Raw genomic sequence first — 17,105 nt, 5'->3', positions numbered from 1 at the left:
ATGCCATGGTTGGAGTCACACAATCCTTGCATAGACTGGCGTGCCAAGAGGCTGACCTTCTTGGTCGACTGTGTTCAGACTTGTTATCCAACTAAAGGACCTTTGGTCACTGGAGCGACGACGATCATGAAACCAACCAACTCACTACCTCTGGTATATCAAGACTATCAGGATGTATTCCAAAAGGATCAAGCCAACACACTGCCCCCTCACAAGTCGTATGACTGCAAGATCGACCTTGCACCAGGAGCACCGATTCCGTGCGGTCGAATCTATGCTCTCACAGAACCCGAGAACCTGCATTTGAGAAAACATTTAGACCAGTATCTGGCTAATGGTTTCATCCGCCCATCGAAGTCCCCGGCGGCTTCACCGTTATTCTTTGTGCTTAAAAAGGAAGGTGACCTTAGGACTTGCATCGACTACCGCACATTGAATCAGGTCACTGTTAAAAACTGTTACCCATTGCCTCTGATTCCTGACTTATTGGATCAAGTTAAAGATGCCCGGATTTACACCAAGTTAGACCTGCGCGGAGCTTACCACCTGGTGCGGATCAGGAAAGGGGACAAATGGAAGACCGCTTTCCGCACCAAATATGGGCTATTTGAATACCAGGTGATGCCTTTTGGCCTTTGCAACGCCTCAGCGGCGTTTCAATATTTCATGAACGATGTTTTGCGAGAATTGATTGATGTGTATGTCGTAGTATACATCGACAACATTCTGGTATACTCCCGTTCAGAGCAAGAACATGTGAAACACGTCCGAGCAGTTTTGGACAAACTCGACAACACAAGCTATTTGCAAAGTTGGAGAAATATTTTTTCCATGTTACTGAGGTTGAGTTCCTTGGATTTGTTCTAACCCCTCATGGTGCGTGCATGGATTCACGAAAGGTGGATGCCATTCTCAACTGGCCGTCACCACCCTCGATTAAAGGAGTTCAGAGTATGCTCGGATTTGCAAACTTCTATCGGCGCTTCATTCCAGGATTCTCACAACTAGTGCACCCCATCACCACTCTGTTGTGCAAAAACAAGCATTTTCAATGGTCCGAAGAAGCTTAGAAAGCCTTCCAGGAACTAAAACAAAGATTCATCTCAGCCCCATATTGAAACACCCTCGTCCAGATCTACCGTATGTGGTCGAAACGGATGCTTCCAGTTTGGCAATGGGCGCAGTCCTTTCACAAAGGGATCCCGAAACTGGTCAACTGCACCATGTAGCCTTTTGGTCACGGAAATGTACGGCTCCCAAGCTGAACTATGCGATTACGGACAAGGAACTGTTAGCCATCAAGGCGGCCTTCAAAGCCTGGCAACATCACCTCCTCGGAGCTAGACACACCATCACAGTAATTACCGATCATCGCAATTTACAGTACTTGAAGGTGGCAAAAGCCCAATCATCTCGTCAACTCAGATGGGCATTATTTTGTGCAGAGTTTGACTTTGTAATAACCTACCGACCTGGCTGTCGAAATGGCAAGGCAGACACACTGTCCCGTATAGGAGTAGACGAGGAAAACACCAATCCCGACCCAGTGCCTATCATTCCTGGTGAGAAGATCCTTGGGATTACTTCATCTCTAACATTAGAAGATGTTCAAGAGAGTGTCTCTCATCTCATGGATTCCGACACCCTAAAGGATTGGCCGACCAAAAGTCCTCACCATTCGGTCACTAACCAACTACCCTATTTTCGAGGACGTTTCTATATACCCAGCAGAGAACTTCAGGAAAAAATCATCTCACATTACCATGACTCAGTAGTAGAAGGTCAACTTGGAATTACAAAAACTGAGGCCAAGGTCAAATGACAATTTTGGTGGCCAACATGGCGTAAGGACATCAAGCAGTATGTGCTATCCTGTGGAGTTTGCGCTCAAAACAAGGCCCAAAAGAAAAAATCACCAGGCCTGCTTCCACATTCCACCAACACCTTGGCATAAACCATGTCTTGATTTTATAACAGACCTTCCTCCGAGTAACGGATTCAACACAATTTTAGTAGTGGTGGATTTGTTTTAAAAAATGGCCCACTTCATCCGTTAAAAGGACTACCCTCAGCTTCAATTCTGGCTAAAGAATTTCTAGAACAGATTGTCCAAATTCATGGATTCCCTTCCATTCTGATCTGAGACCATGGCAGCCAGTTTATCTCACGCTTCTGGAAGAAGTGTTGCGAGTTAGCTCAAATCGACATAAGACTTTCGACCTGTCACCATCCCCAAACCGATGGTCAAACAGAGAGAACAAACCAGACCTTGGAGCAATATATCAGGTGCATGTTACATCAAACTGAAGGCAGCTGGAAGGATGTTTTATGGATCACCGAGTATGCTTATAACAACTCACTCCATTCCAGCATAGGTCAAAGTCACTTCTATACAATCTACGGGTTACACCCACGAACTTCCAACCTTAACCCGCGACAACTTCTCGAAATGCCAGCTGTGAAGAGTTTGCACTCTACCATCTCCCAAGCCTTCAAACAAGCAACAGATCATCTAAGGCGGGCTAAGGAAAGGTACAAGAAATCAGCCGATGCACATAGAAGTGAAGCTCCAAGTTATCAGGTTGAGGATGAAGTCTGGTTGGCGTCAAAGCACATACCCGTTGAAGGGCCTCGTACCTTGAATCCCAGATATTTGGGTCCATATACCATAAAGGCCATAAGCAATCCAGTGGCTATGAAACTGGATTTACCCCCGCACATGAAAATTCATCCAGTGTTCCACGTCTCACTTTTGAAACAGGTGCAACCTGGAACACGAGTTGTGAAACCACCGAAACAGGTCACAGTGAACGGAGAACCTGAGTTCGAGGTTAAAGAGATTCTGGACTCAAAAATCACCAAATCAAAACTCTTTTACTTGATAGACTGGAAAGGGTATGGACCGCATGAAAGATCATGGGAACCTAGCGAGAATGTACATGCTCCCCGGTTATTGAAAAGGTTCCACCGTAATCACCCAAACAAACCAGGACCAATGAGTGGATCAGCCATTAGGTGGGTCTTGGGGGGAGTGCTGTCATGGTGCAGGCACCCAAAACACTGAAACTGGTGGGGCCATCGCGGACTTTGGCCCCCTTGGGGGCTTATCAGGCCCCAGCCAGGCTCACCAGGCTCTTGGAGGTGTTAGTTACATGGTCCATTAACTTGGCTCTGAGAGGCTGAGCCATTCAGTTCAGGGTGTGGCCTGGAACTACTTTACCTGAGTGAAGGGATACGGATAAGAGGACTATTTCCTTGGAACTATTTGCAAGGCTATTTAAACCGCACCCAACAATCTGAACACGCTTCGCGTTATTCTGCACTCCTGCAGCATAACGCTCACCGTGTCAGACCAGTTCTTGCTTCCTTCTGCCACGCCCATCCAGAGTCTTCCATCCATCGGCACCTACGAACAGAGAATAACAGGAGTTATTTAAGCATCGAAGGCTTTACCTGCAGTACATCCAGATCTCATCTGCTTTCCCACGGACTGCCGCATCTGCAAAACAGAACGAAAAGCACCCTTCTTGGGTAGCTACTCACCTGATCGGCCCGCTCCAGGAACTTCATCGGACAGTTCTTCACTCAGCAGCGCGCCACAGCTCCACACCGCCACACAGATCTTCTATTCTTCTTCCAGGACTCGCGCCGTACCTGCTGAACAGAAAAGGACAAACAGGTTAGTTGCACGTAGCAAAGGAAAGCTACAGAGGTGAACATTTGCGCGCCCAGCACAGCGTAATACTTACCGGCAGGAATCCTGAGCATCATTGTCAGGAGGGTCATCCATCATCTGAAGGTTGCTTAACGCCGCACCTGCAAGACAATAACGGACATTAGTTATCTTGAACAGAAAGACTTAAAGGCAGTCATTCCAAGCAGTTATTGGAATAGAGACTTACCTGCTAACTCCCAGGCCTTCTACTTCAGTAACTTCCTTCAGATCAGTGACAGAACTCGATCCAGGAAAGACTGTGAACCGCGCCCCTGTCAGAGTGTGCAGGACGGAGAGCTCGCCCATTAAAAAAACTGAGGTGAGCCAGAAGAAGTGGAGGATTGACCGGAAGGAGGTGAAACCACTGACCAGCTCCCTTTGGTAGCTAATACCTTGTTTCGACTTGCAGGCGAACATCTCCTGAAGCAAGGACTAAGGGGAGATGCAAGCTAGCATCACCAGCCAAGCAGAGCAGCATCAGGACAGACAACACCCTACGCACACGAGCACGCCCCCGTGGAGACCAGGTGAACATGACAGCTACTCAGACAAGAGTCCCCAGTGCTCCCCATCCAAGGTGCTTGCAGCAGTTGTCTCTTCCTCCGAAATGGGGACCACAAACACCTACTCCTCCACTGGCCCTGCATCAATGGGAACATGCACTAGAGGTCCTATCTTCCCTGTCTCCATGGAGGCATCCATAAGATGCCCTGTATCCATTGTATCCACTGCCTCTGCAGTGGCATTTGCTAGGCGCCATGCCTTGCCTGCATCCATGAGGTGTCCACAAGAGGACCTGCCAATCCTTACTCTGTATTAATAATCTGGACCTCCTCCAATGGCCTTGTTTCACCCCCACTGCTTCTCATGAGGGGCCCCCAGCAATCAGCCTCCCCAACTGATTCAAAGGATTGCCAATCTGCTTTGGCCAGGCACCCAAACTGGAGCCCGCAATTTGCATGAGGTTTGTCCAAACCTCATCTATCATAGTGTAATCATCCTGCTCCTCCTGAAAGGAGAAACACAGCTCCTGCTCTGGCTCTCTTAAAGCCTTTTCTTTCACTTCCCATCCCAGCATCATAGATGCACCATGAGAACAGAAACTGCAATTGGCAAAGCTGAATACTATGTGTGAGCACACCCAAGAACCCAAAAAGTGTGAAACACCAAACCAGCCCAAAGAACCAACACACAATCCTAAAATAACAACGGAATAAATCCCAATATATCTACTATACTATACTAATACAAACAACACTACAAAACAAATCAAACCAGCAGACCAGCAACTACTGAAAGCCATGCCCCATGAAATTAATGTTGCCACTATCCATGGCTGTAGATCAAGGCCAGTGGCTCACAGACCCATTACCCATAGGAAGTAACATTTTTAGGCAGACTATACATTTGGCAGTGTTGCAGCATATGGCAGAAAGACATGCACTGGGCAATCCACCCATGGGCCACAGCGGCGATGGACTGGATATGAGGCATGGGGTTAAACTGACCACTGGCCCTGGCTTCAGATCCGGCCCAGAGGCTACTGTGGGTGGATTGGTGGAGCCCTTGGCCATGTCCTGGGGAATGTGGTGATTTCCATGGCCTGTTGCTCATTGGCCCATTACCCATAGGAAAAAACAGTTTTATAACTTGACCAGATTATCCAGGGCATTTAATCTGGCCATAGTCTGTGGCTAGTGGCCCTGGGCCAGTAATCGGGGCATTATGGTTAAGTTGCTTCAACTAAAATCTCTGAAATGTTGTAAAATACATTGGGCCTCATTAGGACCCAGGCGGTAAGGGGTTTACGCCGGCGTAAACCTTGCCGACCCTTACCGCCTGAGTACGAGTTCCCTTAGCGCCATGGCGGATCTAACACCTGCTTTTAGCAGGCGTTAAAATCCATGGCGCTAAGGGACCTTGTTGTTAATTACGCCACCGTAATTTACGGTGGCGTAATTAACGCCTTCCCGACTCCCATTATGCCCTATGGGGCAAAAATGGGAATGGGGAAGGGTAAATGGGGATTGGGGACTTACCGCCCCGCCAAGGTCAGAATGGGGCGGTAAGTCCGCCAACCACCATGGCGGAGTTGGCAGCTTAGCGCCATGGACCATGGTGCTAATAGCGCCATGGTCCTCCGCCAAGGTCCTAATGAGGGCCATTGTTAAAATAATGTATTGTTTACATTTCTCCAATAAACTGTGAAATTCAGTGAAAAAACGTTGTTGAAGGGACATAATGTTTGCAGTGCAAAAAAAAAATCATAGAAATTCATCAGTTATTCTAAGCTATTCTTCCATAACACGTGCACTGCTCATACCAAGACATATGACATCAAAGATGACATCACAAATGGTCTAATCAATGAAATTACATATGACTTTACTAATCTGTAGCAGTTCATTCTGGGGGCACAAGTTATCATTTGTGGCGGGACAGCCGTATGATCTCGGCACCTCAAAATGTTGGTCACAAAAAGTGAAGAGAGACAAAGCGGATAAGGTTTAAGTGTGTATTTGCGTTTGCATTTAAGTGTCAGAATGTGGTGCAGTTCAAACATAACTAAGAACTAGCCCCTGTTTTGTTTTTTTATTGTGTGTGCATGCTCTGAGGCACCCGGGCAAAAATGAATAAAACAATAAACATCTGGATAATATCCTGGTCAATAATAAAGTGGAGAATAATGTTCTCAAAATGTCTGTTTCTATCTTGAGCATAGGGTTGGAGGATTTCCTAATCAAGAACTCCAAAGACTAGGCAGTTCCCCACATATGCCAAAGGGTTCCCTCATAAGAAAGACAGTTTTCAAAAGATCCAGCACAAAAGTATTTTAAGATCTTTAAAGCCAAAAAGTACTCTTCCAAAGTCCAATCAAAAGTATCTCACACAAATCATTCAAGGCAGACATCCCATCTCCTCCTGCTGTACTTGTGAGGGGGGAGGTTTATTCCAGTGGCATTTTATCATATCCCACAAGTCATCCTATGCCTCTATGGCTCTCTGGCATACCAGTGCTTTAACGGCCTCCCAGACTTTTGCTTTCTTCCAGTAGTTTGCTTATGTTTCCGCTTGCTTGGTGCTGGCAACGGTCAGGTAGGATGGAGAGGCGTGGCCCTGCTACTAGCTGCCAACATCTTCTCTTCATTTTTTCTCCCTGCCTGCCTTACATATCCCCACTACTTCTATTCTTCCCCTCCTGTTTCCCGGCATAACATTGCAGCTTAGGCCTCTATGAACTTCATACTCCCCTCATTAGTGGTCCTCAGGAGCCTTCCTATCCTTCTTAGTATTTCTGTTGCTCTACTTTCCTTTACCTTTTGCTCTCAACTGGTTTGCCCACCTTTTCTGCTCTTTGGTTTCCTCCGCATTCCTCTGCCAATATCTATTGTCTTCATTGCCCCAAGTTCTTTTCTCTTGATTGTCGCCTGTCTTCATTTTTCAATCAGTCTCCTTCTTGCTCTAGTCTATCTCTTTACAAGTCTTCCCCACAGTCTTTCCCACATTTGGTCCTTCCTTTAAACTTACAATATATACCTCTGTCACCTTTACGAGAATCTTTCTATCTCATGTAATCTGTCTCGATTCACTCTCTCCAACCTTTACTTCCCAGTTGGAACCATTCACTTCCTTCTCAAAGGTGATATCCTCCTCTCTTTCATGACAATCAGTTTTTTCTCTCTCCCTAGCACTGTTAAAGCTCTTTCACGGCAGGCCTGCAAAAGGAAGGCCCAGAAGCAAGGTAATTTCCTGTCTTTGCAGGAGTACAACCGTTCATAGCAGAAACCGCCATCATGACTAGGGACACTCCGTCCCATCTGCTGCTAGCCAACCCCATCCCTTTAACATGCCCTGAAGCCCACAAGACTGGGCTAAACATTAAGATGGTGGCCACTGTCTACCTTGATGCACCCTCCCCTGTAGACCAGCAGTGGCAGGGTCAGCAGGCCCTGCTGGCAAGTCTACGAAAGGACGGCCCAGAAGAAAAGCTGTGTTCTGTCTGTGCCTGTCCACGGATGTGCACGATCACAAGTCATGCATCATTCCTGTTCTTACACACTACACTGACCGTGACTTTCCATCTACTCGTCATTTGCAGCTCTGCCCTCAAGGTAAGAAGAGCCTCACTTCTTTGATTGCCCCAAATGGCAGCCAACCCCCTCTAACTTCCCCACCTGCTTCCTACTGCCTCTAACCACAACCATTTCTTGCAGAGCTTCCTATTACCCCATCTTGTCTCCCCCGCCGCACACACAAAATCAAAAGCCCCTCACTCGAAATGCCTACTAGCGTGTGCATCTCCCCCACTCTCATCACTTACCTCCAGACTTATCCATCCCCCTCTGCCACCTTGCAATGCTCAGACACATTCTGCTGACCAGTCGCAAGCACAAGCGGCGTGTTCCCCACTATCCTTCTTTGCCCTCACTCCATCCCCCATTCCCCATTGGGCTTGTCTGCATTGCCCTACTTACCCATCACACTCCTTTTGCCAGTCTCACAGCCTCCAATGTGATCAGCTACCACCAGCAGTTGAAAAGCCTATCAACACCAGTCCCCCACACTCAATCCTCCCCCACCACCTTCCTACCCAGTATACATAGCTCACTTAAGAGCAATCCCATCACTTAGAAACTTCCCACCATCGGAGGAACATGCAACCCTGTGCAGAACCATGCACTCCCTATAGCACACCTGGAGAAACAACCCTAACCCACTCAATCATGAGGTCTTCTGCATCACCTTTAAAACTTTCAGAAATAACCTCATCCTCACTAAAGCTATCTCCTTTAACAAGAGAATCGCAAAGCATAGCTCCTGTTCTAAAGAGCTCTTCTCCAGACTGAAAGAACTTGAACACCCAGCACCCACACCCTCTCTCACAGCGACAAAGCTTGGTGCACCCCCATTCAAGCAGCCATGGTGAATAAAATGTACAAACTTCAAGACAAAATCCTCTCGAAGGAACAACTACTTCTGTCAAACCCTCCCACACCGTCACTGCTGCCACCCTCACTCCACCAACACCCCAACCCTCAATTCTACATCCCAGCCATCTCCATCAAATACATGACCACTACAGTCCAAGCCCTCTAACTGCAGAGGCAATGCCTGCTCTGCTCACATCATCAAACTCTGTGCAACCACAATCCCACCAGCTCTTGACGATTTTGTCAATGCCTCCTTCACTTCCAATAACATGCTGACATGCCTCAAATGGGCATGGATTTCCCCCCTCATCAAGAAACACTCACTCGAACCCACCATTTCCAATAACTACCAACAAATCATGCCTGTGCCCTTCCTCCTCAAAATCCTCGACCATGTGGCATACTCCCAAATCCAGAATCACCTCGAACAATACAAACCTCTAGGTGCCAGACAATCTGGATTCAGACCCAAACACAGCACCAAACCAGCCCCTTGGGATCTCAAAGTACAGCTCGACCTCACTTGTGACTCAGGCAACCTGGCCATTCTACTCCTCCTAGATTTGTCAGCTGCATTTGACCTCATTGACCACAATGTCCTCTGCCAGCACCTCCTAACCAATTTCCACTTCTCCCATCAGGCAGTCCTTTGGATCAAATCTTTCCTTAGCAAGCGCACATCCAATGTCTTCATAGGCGACTACTCTGCCACCCCATACCCATATGTGCAGCATACCCCAAGGCTCATGCATTTCCCCAGCACTCTACAACAACTAGACCAAACCATTTTATTTTCTTTATTTTTTTATTGTGACACAATCAAAATCTGACCTTTTACAAAATACATATTCAGTACAATGTAATAAAATCTATTCATCAATAAAATAAAATAACAATTCCTCAAATACATACACCATACATAAATGAAGTAGGTATGAGTAATGAAACATATAATTTCAAGTTCTAGAATGAACATTCTAGATAAAGTTATCCTATTTAGTTGATCCAATTTTATTGCCAAGGAGACCATTTTTTTCAACATTCTGATTACCCCAGTAGTTAGAAAGATCTAATTTTCCACATTTAGCCTTTCCCACATGGAGTCCGTTTCTACCTCAGCCTGCTTTATAAAAAAGTGACCCATATACTTTGTCCTGATATTTGCAAGTCCTGGGCATTCTACGTTATGTATGTCTAAGTATGTGCTTTAATGTATGAACTGCATCTGGCTTCTTACAATTACCAAATATTTCCTGACATAGACCAGGATTAGTTGATCAGGCTTATAACATGTCGCCAGCTAATAAGTGATTTAATCAGAACCGTAAAAACTGTTCTCAATAATGAGGGTATAGATATTGTTCCAGGTACCGAGGCAACATCCCCAAAGGTTTATCCACCTTAGAGAACATAGAATGTAGACCATAATTCCATGACCTACTGATAGTTCCTATCTAGTGTGTTTCCCGCAGGCATCACATCCAATTAACTTTCCATATAGAGCAAAAGTGGATTCTGCAATTTTCTCAATGCAGATCAATAAAAGATGCTTTATTGTACATAGCAGACTGTAGATCTTCATACAGAGTGGCGCGCAAAGGAAAATCCATTTTACTACACAGAAAAATCACACTCCATTGAAACCAAGCTTGACAAGACTGTAGGCCAAGTTCAAAACATAGTGATGCTATAAGGACAGATAAAGGGAGATTAAACATTTTTTTTCCAAATGCTACCTTCTAGTTTGTCCCAAGACATCCCGTGGCAAGAAGGCTCAAATTCAGACCCATACAAAACCTTTCAGGCTACTTTCCCAATATATAATCGTATTAAAGGCTTTATTGAAAATGTACAAAACCTATGATAATTGTTTTTTTCATTTGATAAATCAATTCATCAATTGTGTTCTCCAATTTCTTAATGATAGAAATCAACCTTGGTTGAGCTGTTACAATGAAACCGTGATAAATGATTTTGTTCATACTATCAAATGGTAGAGATGAACCACTTACCATTGTCACCTTTTTTCAGATGCCTGACAAATTGGATAACATTTGAATTCTCGTCTGATGAACAACCAAACCAATTATTTCCAGCCTATCCAGCCAAGGCTGTCAGCAGCCTCTGTAGACCTATCAGCGTTGATTCTAGCAGGGCAACATCATCTGCATATGCCCTCAAGCAGACACGTGCTTCCCCCAGTTTAGGTCTAACAAAGGCTGCTTTACTTAAAACTTCACCAAGATTCAAAACATGCAGATTGAACAGTCATGGCACCAGTTTACATCCTTTTCTGAGACATCTTGTTATACAGGTCAGGTTACCTTCTTCACCTACCTTGATTTGGATCTGAAAACTCAAGGGTTGCTAATTGTGGAGTTGGAATCTTCCATTGCCTTAACTTTTTACCATACAATGTGCCAATTCAGGGTATCGAAGATATTAGAGAATTCCACCATTGCCATATATAACGAGGTGTCCTTATTGGACCACACAGTAGCCCTCAAAACAGATAGTACCAAACCATTTAAAGTTGTCTGCATGCCTTTCCGGAATCCTATTTGAGTTTTCGATAAGATTCTCTTGTCAGCAATTCATGCCTCTAATTTTTCCAGGATTAGGGCAACAGAAATCTTGTTGTGTGCATCGAGTAAGGTGATCAGAGGTAGTTAACTGGATTCGCTTTTCTTGAAAATCGAGATGATTATAGAGAGTGTCCAGCATGACTGTGAGAGCTATGATATTTATGAAAACCATAGATAACAATAATGCCCATCATTCTTTATTGGATTTTAGTATAGCATTCGATAGACCATTTGGTCCTGCTGCTTTAGAATTAGATGCCTCCATTATCAGATGTTCAATATCTGAGACTTTGAAACTCATTTACCAAGAGGAGGGATCGCACATGATCTTATTGCTGCTCACAACCCCGTTCATCTTTGCCCGATAACTGCAGCAGCTTCATTTGCTTACTGCATTACTTATTTTGGATGTTCATGGCCACATTGTCAAGGGACCAGATATTGGGCCTCATTACACATCAGGCGGTCCAGAAATAACGGTGGCGGTAAACCCGCCGCCACCATTGTTTCCGGACGGCCTGATTCCGACTCCTGCAGGCGGGAGGTGATGTTCCTGCCAGGTTTGACCTGGCGGGTTTAACACCGCCCGCCTGCAGGCAGACGAGGAAACAGCGGCAGTATTACGAGATGCTGCTGGTGTTTCCATGATCCCCATTCCCATTGAGTACCATAGGACTCAATGGGAATGGGGATTAACACCATTCCGCTTCCGTGATTCCCGGGAAACCGGGGTTGTAATGCCCCTGTAATTCCGGGAATCACGGAGGCGGAATGGTAATACGAGTCCGGCGGTAACCAGGCGGTTTTACCGTCTCGGTTACCGCTGGACTCGTAATGAGGCCCATTGTGTGTGTTATTTTGGATCAGGGACTTGAGCATCTTTTGCCCATCTGCCTGTGCCACTTCATACCTGTGGGAGTGATACTAGTTTTTATACACTCTTGCCAGATTTATTTTCTGACTTTTATAAGAATCTACATCAAGCATGTCTATTTTTAATTGGCAAAGTTGCTGTCTATACATGTTCTTCTTTGCTCAGACAGCTTTATCAAACTTGTGCGTAGGGGTGCTAGTAGGCCACCTCAAACCTACTGGCTCCTCTCTATCCCATAGGAAGGTCTTAAACACATGGCTAGTGCACCTTGACTTCAATTCTTTCTCAGAATTATTACAAACAAAACTCTCCAATTATTTCATAAGAGTGATACCCCCTCTCTTAAATGTTTTAATCTGGTTTCCTCCACAGTTGTCCAACATTGAGGCTTTAGCTGCCTTTGTAAATGCCCAATTACTCAATATGTCTATTTTTACATTCAGTTCCCTCAGGATAAGAGTATGGGCCTTTAATTCATCCTAGATATTGTCATATAGTTTAACAGAAGTACTCAAAATGGAATTCACCACTGAAATAGAAGGGGATGATTAATTAAAACAATCATCAGCTTCTTTAAATGTGTGATGCATTACATTTTGCCCAGTAACCTCTGGGTTTTGTACCAAATGACTCAAGGACAATAATTCAAATAATTGTGAGGGAGTACCCATTTTTTTATTTATTTGTTTATATAGCGCTAAAAGCCCGCAGGCCTCAGAGCGCTTACAAGTAGACAAGACAACAGAAATCCAAGACGGGACAAGATATGTGGGGTCAGTGTTAAATTATTATTCTGTGTGGTATGCTTCCAGGATTCATTTGAAAAGTAATGTTTTCAATTTTTTCCTCCAAAAGGAGGTAATTGGATTCGAGCTTCAATGAAGTGGGAAGTTAATTCCATTTTTCTATACTCAAGGTCGGGAAGGCCTTGCCAAGGCCGTGCTGCCTTTGCGTTTTGGTGGTTTGCAGTTTACCAGTGTTAGAGGATCTAAGCCGCGTTGGCGGCTCGTACCACTTAAATTGTTTTTTGAGGTAGATCGGGGCTTTGCCATATAAGCAACGGTGAACCATGGTGAGAGACTTGAAGGAGATTCTCTCTTTCATAGCCAACCAATGGAGAGCTTTCCTTTCTCCGGTGATGTGTTTTCTCCAAGTTCTTCCTGTGATCGTTCTGACAGCATTATTTTTGATTGTTTGGCATCTTTTCAAACATTTACTGTTAGCTCCAACAGAAGGGAGTTACCATAATCCAGTCTAGACAGTATAGTGGCTCTAGCGATGATCGCGCTGTTTTTCTGATCTAGCAGTGGTCTGATTTTTTTTTAGGAGAATTTGGTGGTACAGACAGTTTTTCTTAAGGTAAGCTGTATGTGTTTCAGCACCTAGTGAAGCTTGAAGATACACTCCTAGAGTCTTCACTTTTACTGATATTGGAATTTGGGTGTTCTTGATAGAGAATGAAGAGTAAGAAGGTGGAGCCAAATATCATAAGCTCGGTCTTGGAGCCGTTCAAACACATCCAGTTTTCTTTCATCCAACACTCAATGGTGTTGTATAGGGATGAGAGTCTGTCGTTATCCAATTTGTAGTCCCCACTAAATTCAAACACCAGTTGGGTAACATCGGCAAAATTGGTAAAGAAAATACCCATCTGGGATAGCATGGTGCAAAGGCAGCGCATGTAGAGGTTGAAGAGCAAAGGGGAAAAACTGGCCCCTTGAGGGACGCCGCAGTCAACCGGTTTGGTGTTTGATGCTTTGTCTCCCCAGACGATCCTAGATTGCCTGTTTTGCAGAAATGAGGCAATCCATTCAATTGCCCCTGATGAACAATTGCCTGAGTTTTCAAGGGCCTCTCGGAGCTTTGTGTGATCTAGCAGATCAAATGCTGCCGAGAGAATGGAAAGCTTCCCATGGAAGCCTGAACATGGATTGCAGATATTGATCCTTCATTTGCTGATGTATTCATAATCAAATTTTTGTCGGCCAGAACCTCTAAAACAATTAGGTCTTCATCAGCTATTTGGGCACCCTCAGAAGCCAAACATTACATATTACCAATGCCTTCCAAGAGGCCGTAGTTTGTTATATTTTCCATTCATCCCATTGGACCTGCTTTGGACAGTTCCAAGCACCTAATCTATGTGCTTGAACCCGCACGCAGGATACAAATCGGTTATCTTTTGACCAGTGATATGGGTTGCTCATAAATGAACTAACCATGTTATATCTTGATTATGGCCCGGGCTTGTGATTATTATCATTTCCTTTGATGCCAATGTCATGCCCTGATGTTCCGATGTTACTTTCAGTTCCGAGAATATGACTTGTACCAACTCTTCCTCCGAACGAGTTTCAGAATGTTTGGCGTAAGTCTGTTTCACTCTATTAAGTCATTTACTAAGAATGGCTCAGTGTTCCTCCCTTGGTTTCCATTTTCAGTAAGATAGGCCCTCATTCCGAGTTTGGAGGTAAGTAACGGTCCTTACCGGCATGGCATAAATAGCGTGTCCGGGCAGTCATCAGTCCGCTAATAGAGGACTATTATGACTTCGCGGGCACAAGCTTTGCGCCATGCCAGTAAGGTCATTACCGCCATGCTGTTAAAGGCACCTTAAATGCCCTTAGCGCCATCAAGCATAGCGCAGATAGCACTACCGACAAGGTCCAATGTGGCATTAGCGGTGACCGTTATTAGCGATGACCACTAAGGTCAATGCTGTTGGGAACACCCCACGCACAATCAAAGACTGCCGTAAGCGCTGGGACGACCTGCGACTTAGAGTTCGAAATATTCTCTCAGTGAGCAGGAGCCAGGCAATGGGAACAGGAGGAGGTCCCAGCTCACCAATCAAGCTCACCCCATGGGAGGACATCTGTGCCAGCATGATAGGAATGGAGGGGATAGAAGGTGTTGGTGAGATGGAGTGTGGCGCCACAACATCGGGGGATGGAGGTGAGTGTCCTAGGAAAACATTGTAATGCCGAGTCTGATGAAAGTCGACCAATATGTCAGTCCAAATAGTCAAGCCATGGTCCAACACACACACTCCCAGCAAAGTAGGCGGACGCATCACAGACACATGCAGATGCCTGCTGCAAGGCAATGCCGTACCTGACATATAGCACACAAAGATGTAAATGGCATGAGTCACACAGCAGGCAGGCCCCAAATAATGTGCATGTCAGATAGCATAGCTCTTGGCCAACATGGGTGACGCCGACGTATTCCTGCATAACCCACCCATGTATCAAACAACGTGCTCAGCCAAACACAAATGCATATTACCCCCAATTGTGTGGATGATCAATTGTCCAAATGTATGTATGATGCCTATCAAAACATCACTCATGCCGGCCCTCTCTTCGACCCCCACAGGCTCTGACCATGACAGTGATGGGCAGGATGAAACCCCCGGCAAGTCCGCACCCCGGAAGAGGTCCTGGGATGACGCCAACCGCTCTTAGACCTCGAGAGGACAACATAGGGGCCGCCGTGCACCAACAGGCAAGACACCCCAAGTTGCCATTGCACTGGTGATGCCAAGGCCCGTAGAGGGCGAAGCACCACCACCCATTGGCCATCCTGAGGAATCAGGCCAGGCACCACATTCAGAGGAGTCCAGTGTGGCTGGGGAGGTGGCATATGGGTGCCCGTTGAGGACGATGCATCGAAAGTGGCCCGTTCGCCAAATCCACTGGCATCCCCCTAAATATCGACCCTCGATACTGACCACCCCGGAGCAGTCTGGTCAGGAGCAGATGGAAGGGCACTTCAGTCCCATTTTGATGAGTAGGGAGGCTGAGCAGGACAGCCAGCGACCAACAACCTCCACAGTTGCACCCGCAGGGCCGCAGCGGTCAGAACAGCTGACTGCCCTTGTGTGTCAGTTTGTTGAGGACAACAGACTGGCCAGACAGGAGTGGTGTGAGAACGTTGTCTCCCTAGGCAGGACCATCACGGAGAAAACACTGTCTCCATGGCCAAATCCTTTGCAGATAACACCAGCCGCCTCTGCGAGGAGGTCTCAGCCCTCCGTCAGGTCTTAGGCCGCATAGCGGATTGCATGGAGGCAGGGCATCTGGCTACCCAATCCCAGCAGGCGGCCACACCGTCATCATCCAGTTCGACCCAGACAAGCCCGCTCTGCAGTTCGGCACGTACCCTGCGCCGGCAAGGCATGCCGCCACCTGGACCAGGGAGTGCCAATTGATAGTCAGGACAGCCTCATGTAGGCATTGGAGACCTGATGGGACATATGTGGGGGAGTTGTGGGGGAGGAGGGGGAGGGTGTGTGGGGGAGTTGTGGGGGGAGGGGGTGAGGGTGTGTGGGTGAGTTGTGGGGGGAGTGGGAGGGAGGTGAGGGTGTGTGGGGAGTTGTGGTGGGAGGGGGAGGGGGGCGAGGGTGTATGGGGGAGTTTTGGGGGGTGGGGAGGGTGTGTGGGGGAGTTGTGGGGTGAGGGGGAGGGGGTGAGGGTGGTGGAGGGTTTTTGCACTTTCATTAAGATTGTTATTTTTATTACATCCGTTGTGTGAAAAGCAAGACCTGAGTGGACATTCATCATTGCGCATGTGTCATTTATTCATATAAAGTGCATAGTGTACATGTACCCCCACAACCAGTGCCCTCTGTCCAACTATCATGTCACCCTCTGCTGCCATGCGTGTCCGAAATATTGTGCAATCACTGACTGGCGCACAGCACGTCGCTCCTGTGCATCGGCACCGCGATGATGTCCAGCCACATCTTCATCCCCTTCATCATCACCAGGTGGTAGCAGTTCAATGTCAGGGGGCAGGTGCACGTTCCGGCGGATACACATATTGTGCAGCATGCAACATGACATGATGATCTTGGCCACCTTCTCATGCCTGTAGAGGAGTGCCCCACCCAACCGACAGAGGCAGCGAAATCGTGCCTTCAACAGGCCAAAGGTCTGCTCGATGACCACACGGGTACGGGTATGGGAAAGATTGTAGTCCTCCTCGTGCCTCTTCTG

The sequence above is a fragment of the Ambystoma mexicanum genome, chromosome 5p (genome assembly GCF_040938575.1).
Source record: "Ambystoma mexicanum isolate Mex_15411 chromosome 5p, UKY_AmexF1_1, whole genome shotgun sequence".
Taxonomy (NCBI): domain Eukaryota; kingdom Metazoa; phylum Chordata; class Amphibia; order Caudata; family Ambystomatidae; genus Ambystoma; species Ambystoma mexicanum.
Note: the sequence above shows the minus strand (reverse complement) of the source record.